Genomic DNA, 14,170 nt, shown 5'->3' on the forward strand with positions numbered 1-14,170 from the left:
TGTTGAATTAAAAAAAAAAAAACCTGCATTCAGTTGTTTACAAAAGAAGAACTGAAGATTGGTGGTCTGAGAAGCAAGTTTCCTAAATAAAATGCAATTGCATTGAGTTTTCCCTAAGGAAGAGCTTGCCAACAGTAACCGGGACCCACTCTCAGGTCTCAGCCCACGCACACTTCTTGGATGGATATAACAGAATTCTTCAGGAAATGGAGAAGACTTTACTGTTTAGATTTAGAAAGATATAGGAAACTTCTAATTGTAAAGAATCAAACTTAACAATCAATCAGTTATTTATTCAAATTGATAGGAGCATCTTCTGTTACTATTCAAAAAACAGTCATTGGCCTAAAACTATATGAATTTCCCAAGTTTCATAAAATAAGCCTAATTGTGGCTTTGTATAATAATTCACTTTTGCAGTAAGACTGTTTCTCTCTGGCTTTTGAAAATTACTTGTAATTTTAAATGCTTAAAGCCGTGTCTCTGTTTCAGTTAACTGACTGACATATATGAGTTGTACTGAGTTATGAAATCTATTAATGCTAGACTTTTCATCTGGGCTCTGCTATGGAAATAATGCTATTAAATTGTACTGTCATATTGCTATACAAGACCCTCTCTTTTCTATGTTTAAACTAGTCTTTCTTTGTTTTGTAGGCTGAACTGAAATGTAAGAACATGACTTGAATATTTCATGCTGTACTGGTATGTATAATTCATGATTAAATTCTTCAAAAAGAAATAGATAAGAAGTACTGAAAGCTATAAATGAAATATTTTTATACTTAACAGAAGCACTGCATAGAGATCTTTTAAGTCTTGTCTGCACTGATACCATGAAGAATTATGAAAAAGAACAAGCCACTAAAAAGAATTAAAGAGAGACAGAGAGGGAGAAAAGAGAAAGAAAGGCAGAGAAACAAGTAAACAGAAAAATATACAACTTTCCATATAAATTGCAGAAGTAGTTTTCTCACAAGTAATATATGAAAATGTTAGCACATTCTAACACAATGTAGTTTAGTCTGTTACTTCTTTCTTTTCTGTTGTGGATGCAAAGTGATTGGTCAAGTTTTTAAAAAAGTATACTCCAAAATATCTTCTAAAAAAAACAAAATTAAGGATAACTGGAGTCAGTTTATTCACTGACTTACTTTTTTATTAATTTATTAATTCCATGCATCATTGAGTGATCACATTTACCGTGCCGCCTGGTGGTTGTCAGGCATATAGAATTTATAAGTGGAGGGGCCACATAATTTATCATCCATACTGGAACCAGTTTTTATATAAAGGATGTTGAACAGACAGTTAAAAAATAAATCTCTGGTAAAGCAAGGTATATAAACAATGTATTTCCAACACTTGCTCTTTGACTTCAAGGACTTCATTGTATACTTCAAAATTAACATAAAACTACACTGTGGTGTGACACCTTTTTAATGTGAGTAGCTCCAATATAGTAGAAGTGTGTATAGAATGGAACTGACCAAGTTGTTTGAGATCATAAAATATTGTGTGGCGAAAGTAATGTTAAGCTGAGGAAAGGGTAATATTGGTTAAATCACAACCATATAATAATTGTATATCAGGCTTAGAAAACACCTAAAAGTAAATCTGAAATCCTCAATCAAATTAAATACCCAGAATAGGAAGAAGTTATGTAATTCCTTAATAAGAAATAACCAGAATTTTTTTTTCTCTGTGCTTTCCTGCATGTTATTCTATGGATTACTGGCCTTCAGTTTCACTTGGTAATCTCTGAAATATCTAATCTCATCATCCTATTGTAAGGTTATTCTGCCTTACCTGCAGTGATGGCTGAAATGCTAAGGTTTGAAATACCATTTTCTCATTGGAATTTAGGGGAAAACAGATGCTTTCATCATATAGGGCAATACTATATATTATGTAGTATCTGCTAAACACTAGTGAATTATAAGGCTGTTTCTCAGTTGATGTTGCTTGTTTGCTAAGTTATGTCCAACTCTTTGAGACCCCATGGACTGCAGCATGCCAGGCTTCCCTATCCTTCAGTATCTCCCAGAGTTTGCTCAAACTCATGTCCACTGAATCAGTGATACCATCCACCCATCTCATCTCTGTCACCCTCATCTCCTCCTGCCCTCAGTCTTTCTCCGAATCAAGGTCTTTTCCAATGAGTTGGCTCTTCACATCAGGTAGCCAAAATATTGGTGCTTCAGCTTCAGCATCAGTCCTTCCAATGAATATTCAGGTTTGATTTCCTTTAGAATTGACTGGTTTTATCTCCTTGTGGTCCAAGGCACTATAGTATTATAAAGCTCTAAAAAGTGATGGATATGTCTAACAAATTGACTGATGTTTTAAGCTAGAACTATAGCAATATCTCCTACTCTGTCCTATTATATAATGAAGTCTCTGTTTTTGAAAAATACCTTCAATTAGCTTTCATTAATTACTTAATAAATGTAAATGCGTGTATTTGAGTAAAATATTTAAATTATTTGTATGTGCAAGGTATCTGTATATTATCTTGAGACAAAAATTTTGAAAATAATTTTTTAGAATTTTCTGGAAGCTATGTATTTTTCGAAAATGTTATTTAACCTTTAAGATGTTTCCTTTAACTTTGTTCTGAAGATTTTATTACGTCTATAAAATAACCCTATACATTATATAGGGCTTCCCTTTTGGCTCAAATGGTCAAGAATCTGCCTGCAATGCTAGAGACCCAGATTGGATCCCTGAGTCAGGAAGATTCCCCTGGAGAAGGGAGCAGAAACCCACTCCAGTATTCTTTCCTGGAGAATTTCATGAACAGAGGAGCCTGGCAGGCTGCAGTCCATGAAATCACAAAGAGTTGGACATGACTGAGTGAATAACATACTATATATCATATATACAGGTATATATCTTTTCTGTTTTTTTTTTAATCTTGTAATAAGAAAAAATGAGTATAAACCCTAGATTGTAGCCATTGCCTTTTGCCCTAAGTTTGCTCTTTTTTATCTGTAGATTGAATCACCCTTCCATATCCACATCAATGTGGAAAAGATTCTAATGTTATTATGCCACATTAGGCATGTCAAGAATTGCCTGAATGATCTGGATTTTACCCTATTTGCAAGCTAACAAATCAACAGTTTATTAAAACTAATGAACAATTTCATTCAAGCTGACAAGAAACAGAAGACTTCTGGATCAGAGACAAAATCTACTTACAGCAGAAGTAGAACCCTCCTGTTCATGCCAGTCATTATCCCTTGGCCCCCAAGTCCCTGGTGGGTCTGGATGAATTGGGTATACAACATTGATTTGTGACACAGCAGCTGAAACGCTAAATTAGTAATTCCAGCCTTTAAAATGGAATGCAAGCAAGCCTGCTGAAGCTTTGCTCTGCAAGAAAATATCTTTATTCTATCAAACAGTAAACAAACCCACCCTCTGTAGCAGTAAAAACTCTTTCTCCCAAGGCTGTTTGCTTTATAAACTTCTTTGAAAAAGTAATCTGTAGCTAAGGGACATCAGGGCTTCTGCTGACAAGATAGACAGAAATGTGAGTGTCCCTTAGAGAACTGTCTCCCAACAATGCGGAGTTGCAACCAGTCTCATGTGGTTTCACTAGAGGGAGATAAGACTTTTTTCTTTTCATATTATACTTTCTGACACTCGTTTGGGAATCATGATCTCAACTTTTAAATTTTCTTTTACCTAATAATACTTTCGGAGAAGGCCCTGGCACCCCACTCCAGTACTTTTGCCTGGAAACTCCCAAGGACAGAGGAGCCTGATAGGCTGCAGTCCATGGGGTCGCGAAGAGTTGGACATGACTCGGGGACTTCACTTTCACTTTTCACTTTCACGCAATGGAGAAGGAAATGGCAACCCACTCCAGTGTTTTTGCCTGGAGAATCCCAGGGACGGTGGAGCCTAGTGGGCTGCCGTCTATGGGGTCGCACAGAGTCGGACACAACTGAAGCAACTTAGCAGCCACAATAATACTTTAATTCTAGAAGATGACTTATTGAGTGCAGCACTTTTGGGGGCTTCCCTCGTGGCTCAGATGCTAAAGAATCTGCTTGCAATGCTGGAGGCCTAGGTTTAATCCCTAGGTTGGAAAGATCCCCTGGAGAAGGAAATGGCACCCCCCTCCAGTTCTTGCCTGGAGAATTCCACGGACAGAGGAGTCTGGCAGGATGCAGTGCATGGGGTTGCAAAGAGTCAGACTTGACTGAGCAACTAACTCTGGCTTTTTTAGGATTTTTAAGAGCTCAGCTCAAATTCTGTCACCTCCACTAGCTTTGTTCATGACAATGCTTCCTAAGATCCACTTGACTTCACACTCCAAGATGTCAGGCTCTGGGTGACTGACTACATCATGGTGGACATCTGGGTCATTAAAACATTTTTTGTATAGTTCTACTGTGTATTCTTGCCACCTCTTCTTATTATCTTCTGCTTCTTTAGGTTCTTATCATTTCTGGCCTTTATCATGCACATTCTTGCATGAAATGTTACCTTGATATCTCCAGTTTTCTTGAAGAGATCTCTAGTCTTTCCCATTCTATCATTTTCCTCTATTTCTTTGCATTGTTCACTTTAGAAGGCCTTATCGCCCCTTGCTGTTCTCTGAAATTCTGCATTCAGTTGGGTATATCTTTCCTTTTCTCCCTTGTCTTTCATTTCTCTTGTTTCCTTCACTATTTGCAAAGCTTCCTCAGACAACCACTTTGCCTCTTGAATTTATTTTTATTTGGGATGTTTCTGCTCACTGCCTTCTTTACAGTGTTATGAACTTCCATCTATTGTTCTTCAGGCCCTCCGTCTACCAGATCTAATCCCTTGAATCTATTTGTCACTTCCACTGTACAATCATAAGGGATTTGATTTAGGGCATACCTGAATAGCCTAGTGGTTTTCCCTACTTTCTTATTTTAAGCCCAAGTTTTGGAATAAGGGACTTCTCTCATAGCTCAGTTGGTAAAGACTCCACCTGCAATGCCGGAGACCCCAGTTTGATTCCTGGGTCAGGAAGATCCTCTGGAGAAGGGATAAGCTACCTACTCCAGTAGTCTTGGGCTTCCCTTGTGGCTCAGCTGGTAAAGAATCTGCCTGCAATGTGGGAGACCTGGGTTTGATCCCTGGGTTGGGAAGATCCCCTGGAGAAGAGAAAGGCTACCTATTCCAGTATTCTGGCCTGGAGAATTCCATGGCCTATACAGTCCATGGGGTCCCAAAGAGTTGGGCACAACTGAGTGACTTTCACTTTCACTTTTCTTTTGCAATATGGAACTCATGATCTGAGCCACAGTCAGCTCCAGGTCTTGTTTTTACTGACTATATAGAGGTTTTCCCTCTTTGGCTGCAAAGAACTTAATCAATCTGATTTCAGTCTTGACCATTTGGTGATGTCTATATGGAGAGTCATCTCTTGTTTTTGGAAGAGGGTGTTTGCTTTGACCAGTGTGTTCTCTTGACAAAACTCTGTTTCCTTTGCCCTGCCTCCTTTTGTACTCCAAAACCAAGCTTGCCTGTTAGTCTGGGTATCTCTTTACTTCATACTTATGCATTCCAATCCCCTATTGTGAAAAGGGCATCTAATTTTTGGTGTTAGATCTAGAAGATATTGTAGGTCTTCATAAATACACTCACCTTAACTTCTTTGGCATCAGTTATTGGAGCATAGACTTGAATTACTGTGATGTTGAAGAATTTGCCTTGGAAACAAACCAAGATTATTGTGTTGTTTTTGAGATTGCACCCAAGTACTGCATTTCAGACTCTTTTGTTGATTGAGGGCTACTTTATTTCATCTAAGGGATTCTTGCCCATAGGAGTAGATACAATGGTCATCTGAATTAAATTCACCAATTGCTGTTCATTTTAGTTCATTGATTCCTAAAATGTTGATGGGACTATTTCACCACCTGCTGTGAAGAACTGACTCATTGGAAAAGACCCTGATGCTAGGAAAGAGTGAAGACAAAAATAAAAGGGGGCAGCAGAGGATGAGATGCTTAGATAGCATCACTGACTCAATGGACAGGAATTTGAGCAAATTCCTGGAGATAGTGAAGGATGTAGGAGCCTGGTGTGTTGCAGTCTGAGAGGTCTCAAACAGTCAGACATTACTTAGAGCCTGAAAAGCAAACAAAATGTAGATGTTTAGTCTGGCCATCTCCTGCTTGAAGTGAAAGTGAAAGTTTCTCAGTCAAATCCAACTGTTTGTGACCCCATAGACTGTAGTGTGGCAGGTTCCTCTGTCCGTGGAACTCTCCAGGCCAGAATACTAGAGTGGGTAGCCGTTCCCTTCTCCAGGAGATCTTCCTAACCTAGGGTTTGAACCCAGGTCTCCTGCATTGCAGGCAGATTCTTTACCACCTAAGACACCAAGGAAACCTGCTTGATCACATCCAAAATACCTAGTTTCATGGACCTAACATTCCAGATGCCTATACAATTTTGTTCTTTACAGCATCGGACTTTACCTTCATCACCAGACACATCCACAACTAAGCATCATTTCTTCTTTTGGCCTTGCTGTTTCATACTTTCTGGAGCTATTAGTAATTGCCCTCTGCTCTTTCTCAGTAGCATATTGGACACCTTCCAGCCTGGGGGGCTCATCTTTCAATATCTTATCTCATTGCCTTTTCATACTCTTCATGGGATTCTAGGGGCAAGAATACTGGAGTGGGTTGCCATTTCCTTCTCCCGTGGACTATCCGTCTTGGGTGGTCCTGCATAGTCTGGCTCATAGCTTAATTGAATTACATAATCCCCTTCACCAAGACAGTTTTCCATGAAGAAGTTGGTTAGGTTGGTAACTCCTGCTTGAATGTAAACTGTATTGTGATATTATAAAAAATTAGGTCTTATGCAACAAACTTATAGTAACTTTCATTATAAGTTTACTAAACCCTGCCTAGCTTCACAATGTCTTAAAAAATATGATTTACCACACCTCTGAAAGATCCCAAGAGTGGATAAGATTTTATTTACTCTCACACAGGAACTGACTTATTTTTTCCCCATAACTTATTTTAGGGACCATCTCAGACTAATAATCTTCTTAAGGTTAAAAAAAAAAAGTATACAAAAAGCTGCATATGATTTAATCAGACAATATGATAAATTATGTCCCATGTGTACACTCAAAACCATCACTGTCATTGAGAAAATGAATATGTCCATCATTTCCAAAAGTTTCTTCCTGCCTGTTTATAATCTTTCTGCCAAGCCTTTCCCAGCTACCCCCACCCCACCCAGAGGCAACCAAATTATTTACTTTTTATCTTTATAGAATAGCTGTATTTTTTCATAAGTTTGCCAAATATAATCCTGCAGCATTAACATTTGTCTGTCTCTACTCATTCAATATAATTGTTTTGAGATTCATACACATTTTGTGTTTACCAGTAGATCATGACTTTTATTTCTGAGTAATATTTCATTTTATGAAAGTACAATAACTTTTTTATCCATTCACCTGTTCATAGATGGGCTTCCCAAGTGGCTCAGTGGTAAAGAAATTTCCTGCCATGCAGGAAACTGGGGTTGGATCCCTGGGTCAGAAAGGTCCTCTGGAGAAGTATTCTTGCTAGTCTCACTCCAGTATTCTTTCCTGGGAAATCCCACAGACAGAGGAGCCTGGTGGGCTACAGTCTATGGAGTAGCAAAAGAGTCGGACATGACTTAGCAACTAAACGACAACAACAGCTGTTCATAGAAGATTGTATTGTTTCCACTTTGAGCTATTATGAACAAAGAAGCTAGACATTTGTATGCAATTATGAATATATGCTTTCCTTGGCATGAAATGGCTGGGAGATTTTATGCATATGTCTATCTTTTCCATAACCCGTACTTTTATGAAGAGTTGTATTATTTTACATCCCCACCAACATTGTATGAGAATTCTAGCTCCTCCACATCCTTACCAACCTTTGATATGACCATTATTTTTACTTTTGTCCATGCCAATAGGTGTGCAGGGGTAACTCGTCTGTTTTTAATTTCGTTTTGCCAATGGCTGATGATGTTTAGAAGCTTTTCCTAAGCCTTTTTGTCTTTCACATGTCCTCTGTGATCATTATGAAACTCTTTTGCCCATTTGTGTTATTCTTTTTCTTATTATTGAGTTGAGAGAGGTCTATGTTCCACTTGATATTCTCTGCCACATACTGTTTGCACTTGACACATTTTACTCTAATGGTAATTTTGGCAAAATTCTCTTATAATATCACTACCAGGATATTGATATCTATACACTCCTCCATCTTATTCAGATTTTCCTATTATTACTCATATGCTTGTGTGTGTATCTGTATTAAATCCCATACAATTTTTCCCATCTGGGTTTTTGTATCTACTATCATGATCAGTATTCCAAGAAAGATCCCTTTTATACACACATCCATGTCTTTGCCATCACTTCCCAGGACCTAATTTTGGCAATCACGAATCTGTCTTTCATTTCTATATTTTGTCATTTCAAAAATGATACATAAATATACTAAATAGTAAACTTTTTGTAATTGGCTTTTTTCCCCATTCAACAGTATCTCTTGAGATTCATTCAACTAGTTGTGTATATTAATAATTTCCTTCCTTTTACTGATAAGTTGTTTTCTGTGTTATGTTTGTACCACAGTTTAATATTTTACTGTTGAAGGAAATCAGGACTGAGTACAATTTGGGGCTATTATAAACTAAGCTGTTGCAAATATTTGTGCATAGGTGTTTGTATGGTCAACATTTTTAATTTCTCTGAGATAAATACTCTAGAGTACAATTGTTGGGTTTTACAATTGAATATTTAATTTTTTAAGGAATTGACAAATCTTTCAGAGTAACTGACCATTTAATATGAGTGACTTGGTTTCTCCCCATTTTTACTAACATTTGGTGTTGATTTTTTTTTTTAGCCATTTTGTTAGAGTAATATAACCACCGTGGTTTTAATTTGCATTCCTCTATGGCTGGTGCTGTTAAATAGCTTTATATGTTTTCTTACTGGAAAGCTAATTTTCCCAAAATATTAACTTCATAAATGTTTTGTGTTTTGAAATTTTACATTTAGAAATATAAACACATTTGTAGTATAGTTTCTTCCTATTGATTCTTTTCTGCCTGCCAGAAGATGTAACAACCCAATCACTACCAGAGGTCATACAGCTTCCATCCTGATTCAGTGTTGCCAGATTTCATGGGCAACTGGAGGTGGAAAAGTTGGAATTATAATGGCTCCTATAAATCTTTCTCTGGCAGAGTACATCATTACCAGTAACTATTAATGACTACAAATTAGACTATTACAAATATGTACATGGGCACAAAACACACCATGAAATAAAAAGGAGATGCATGATAACATTGGCATGGAATACTATGGTATTATACCAAATTACTTACTGATTACCTTAAGAGGAATCTTCAACATACTTTATTTAAGAAACATCTGCTTAATTTCAAAGTGAAACTATCATTATGCCATCCTTACCTTATTTTTATAAGTAGATATAGTTTCCCTGATTAATTAGTTGTGCTAAAATGTAGGAGAAATATATTCTCCCAACTTAAGTAATATCACATTTTATCTGCCTCATAATTAAGAAATTTTGAACAACATATAAAAACTGTAAATTTGCTTGCTAATAGTCAAAATAGTTTTTAATTTCTTCAATGGTGGTTAAAGTCATCTAAAATTAGACATCTTTATTATTAAGTTTTTTTTTTTCCTTCAGAAGTTAGGATGGTCAACTTTTTAAATATGAATAAATAGATCATCAGTGAATACCCTGTTCAATTCTAAGCCATCCATTTCTAATATTTTGCTATTTAATCTCATTTTAACCAAAGCAGAGCTAAATCTAAATTATTCACTCTAATTCTTTTTAAGCCAGTACTTAACAAATAGCTTCCATAAATTTTGCAATTTAGATTTTAATTGTAATTATCTATGATCATCTTTTTTGTTCTTGTGAATAATGTAACTTTCAAAGTTGTTTGCAAAAGCTTTAAAAATAAAATAATAGCTTTTCAGAAAGTCAAGTCCTGACCTTTGGAGCACTCATGTAAAAAAGTGACAAATTAATGAAATAGTACATAAACAAAATGACTAATAATGAGGAACCAAATAGGAATTGATTGACAAGATAATCCAATTTAGAGCTAAAATAAATATTTTTGCCTCACTGATTTTCATAGTTCATTGAACAGTTAGCATGGTTTGTTTTACATCTCTTTGGGTAGTGATTGTGCCCCAAGCTACACTAAAATTGTGGTCAGACTACCTCCACAATGGTGAAGAATCAGGTAGAATGCAATATCCTGTAAAACTAAGTTCAGTTTTTAGGTGTTTCTTTTCAGGGTAGCTTTTAGAGGAAAAAAAGAAAAAAAAAAAAAAGATTTCTGAAAGGCCGTAGGATTAAGACTGCAAGTTATATTATCTAGCTCTGTACACTTACCTGGGGCATTGAGACAATCAGATATGTGGTGGTTTTTTTCATCATTTTCATTAGTATTGATACATAATAGCAAAAAGGCAGAGGAACCAGAGATCAAATTGCCAACATCCGATGGATCATCAAAAAAGCAAGAGAGTTCCAGAAAAACATCTATTTCTGCTTTATTGACTATGCCAAAGCCTTTGACTGTGTGGATCACAATAAACTGTGGAAAATTCTGAAAGAGATGGGAATACCAGACCGCCTGACCTGCCTCTTGAGAAACGTGGATACAGGTCAGGAAGCAACAGTTAGAACTGGACTTGGAACATCAGACCGGTTCCAAATAGGAAAAGGAGTATGTCAAGGCTGTATACTGTCACCCTGCTTATTTAACTTCTATGCAGAGTACATCATGAGAAATGCACAAGCTGGAATCAAGATTGCTGGGAGAAATATCAATAACCTCAGATATGCAGATAACACCACAATTATGGCAGAAAGTGAAGAAGAACCAAAGAGACTCTTGATGGAAGTGAAAGAGGAGAGTAAAAAAGTTGGCTTAAAGCTCAACATTCAGAAAATGAAGATCATGGCATCTGGTCCCAACACTTCATGGGAAATAGATGGGGAAACAGTGGAAACAGTGGCTGACTTTATTTTTCTGGGCTCCAAAATCACTACAGATGGTGATTACAGCCATGAAATTAAAAGAGGCTTGCTCCTTGGAAGGAAAGTTATGACTAACCTAGACACCATATTTGGAGAAGGCAATGGCACCCCACTCCAGTACTCTTGCCTGGAAAATCCCATGGATGGAGGAGCCTGGAAGGCTGCAGTCCATGGGGTCGCTGAGGGTCTGACATGACTGAGCGACTTCACTTTCACTTTTCACTTTCATGCATTGGAGAAGGAAATGGCAACCCACTTCAGTGTTCTTGCCTGGAGAATCCCAGGGACGGGGGAACCTGGTGGGCTGCCATCTATGGGGTCGCACAGAGTCGGACACAACTGAAGTGACTTAGCAGTAGCAGACACCATGTTAAAAAGCAGAGATATTATTTTGCCAACAAAGGTCCATCTAGTCAAGGCTATGGTTTTTCCAGTGGTCATGTATGGATGTGTAAGTTGCACTATAAAGAAAACTGAGCACCGAAGTATTGATGCTTTTGAACTGCGGTGTTGGAGAAGACTCTTGAGAGTCCCTTGGACTGCAAGGCGATCCAACCAGTCCATCCTAAAAGAGATCAGTCCTGGGTGTTCATTAGAACATGTCCTGGGTGTTCATTAGATGTTGAAGCTGAAACTCCAATACTTTGGCCACCTGATGCAGAGAGCTGACTCATTTGAAAAGACCTTGATGCTGGGAAAGATTGAGGGCAGGAGGAAAAGGGGACAACAGAGGATGAGATGGTTGGATGGCATCACTGACACAATGGACATGAGTTTGGGTGGACTCCAGCAGTTGGTGATGGACAGGGAGGCCTGGCATGCTGCAGTTTATGGGGTCGCAAAGAGTCGGACACAACTGAGCGACTGAACTGAACTGAACTTATTGATGTGCATGTTTTAATAAACATTCATTTTCAGACACAAATTTTCACATGCTCTTAAAATATCTCCAACAAAATCATCACCAAATTGTTCCAGATTCTTTGTCACACTGTGGGACCATTTTAAGTTCTTTCATGAGGAAAAAAATACATATGTATATATATATTCTGCAACTCACTTTTGTGTGTATTTATTTACTACTTTTAAAGGTGTAGAATTGTTTGGCATATACTTTATATCAGTTTTCTCTCTCTAGGTCTACTTTCAAAGAACATTTTTTGCTTTATCAATAAAATTACAGAACTTGTAATTTAGTCTCTTGTTAGAATCTTCAGTGTTGAGTTAGGCTAATTTCAAGACATGTTGAAGTCTCCTATAAAATTATTTCATTGAGAAACTTACCATCTTTTATTTCATATGTTGTAATTTATCTCTGTGTCTTACTATATCATATGTATATTTCCACATAAATTTCACTATTATTGAAGTGAAATAATTCCTTAAAGAACATTGTGTGGTTTAAATTATATAGACTTATCTAAGATTTGAATTATTAATTTGTCTCATGTTTTAATGGTGGTATACATAAATGTCTCTAAAAACAATTCTTTCTGAGTACTTCCTAGATTATATAACTCAGTGATTTCCCATTTTTGCTTTGACTGTTGGTATGGTCTAAATTTGTTGCTAAATGGAAGTAATTAATATGTTCTAGTTGATGGAAACTTTTTTGTCCTATTGAATATATGTGAGAGATAAATCATAATAAACTAAAATAATTCACTCATGAAAAAACAACTATAGAATAAAGTAGATGAATGATACAAAGCAACAATATAATGCATTCTGTTTACATGATTTATGGCATTTGAAGGAAAATTAGTATTTTGCAAAGGTATTGATCATGAAAAGGTTATTCGTTTCATTTTTCTCTCCTCTATCTGAGACAGTGATAAAGTGTTACTCTGTTGTTACCTAAAACACAATACTTTGAAGTGTTTATATAGTCCACTAATAAATATCTTAACAAAAAGAATGAGCCCCTTCATTTTATTCCTCTCCAACCTAATTAAATGGCAGATCCATATTTTATATACAAAATATTTAGATAGTTTGTTTACAAAAGTACTTTCACTAAATATTGATTTAATCATCAGTTAAAATATATAAAATAATATAAAAGTTTATAGTCAATTTTGAGAATGAAAAAGATTATATGAAAATCACAATGAATCACCAAAGATCTTTCTGATAATATTACTTCAGTTTGATAATTTTCTCTTTATTTAAGTCATCTTTTACACATAATAAACTTAATGGTAGCAGCCTACCTTAGAATTCATTTGAAAGAGAGAAGAAATAGGAAATAGTATTTCTCAACTGTTTTTTCACCTTTAAATACATCTTTATATATAAATCATTTGAATTCATTTCCCTGTAGTTTTCCAAGTACAAGTCTGAATATCTTATAAAAGTAATAGGAGGAAGACATGAAATGAGAATACAAACACATGATTCCCTCTTTAGCCCACAAGCCTATGCTAGAAGATAAAAATAAAGACTTATAGACACTGCCTGTGGTGGAAACTGTGGGTTATATAATTAATACAGATTCAAATCCCAATTCTGCCATTTATAGGGTTTGCTGCTTCACTCATGTCCCAGCAGTTCGATAAGTTTAGTTTTCTCATGTGTAAGTGGAAATAACACTCCTGTGTTATTGTACTGTTATGATGTCATGAGATGATAGACCCACTGTGCTAGATCCACTGGTACATGATTTACAGATACTGTAATTGTCAAACCTACTTCTCATATGCCCTACTTTTAATAGTACAAATGTGATCCTACTGTCCTGGTTGACAAGGGACAAGACTAGACTTTTCTATTGAAGGAAAATACCATAATATAGTCAAAATTAAATCCTCATAAAAGATTCTTTAAATGTAAGACTGGTATTAACAATAGGTAGAATAGAGTTTTTATATAACTGTGGAGAAAATTTCTACACAATCTGGCCTCCTTGTATGGATCAGTTTATTTCTGAGAAGGGGAAATTTTTCTTTTCAAGGAAATTTTGCCTTTATAAGGAGATTTCTCTGCCTTTGTGAATACTCAAAAGAACTTCACGTGTGTATCCACATGCTGGTTTATTTCAGGAAATAAATGTCACAAGGGTGGAAATT

Source organism: Bubalus kerabau, chromosome 19 (genome assembly GCF_029407905.1).
Source record: "Bubalus kerabau isolate K-KA32 ecotype Philippines breed swamp buffalo chromosome 19, PCC_UOA_SB_1v2, whole genome shotgun sequence".
Lineage (NCBI taxonomy): Eukaryota > Metazoa > Chordata > Mammalia > Artiodactyla > Bovidae > Bubalus > Bubalus kerabau.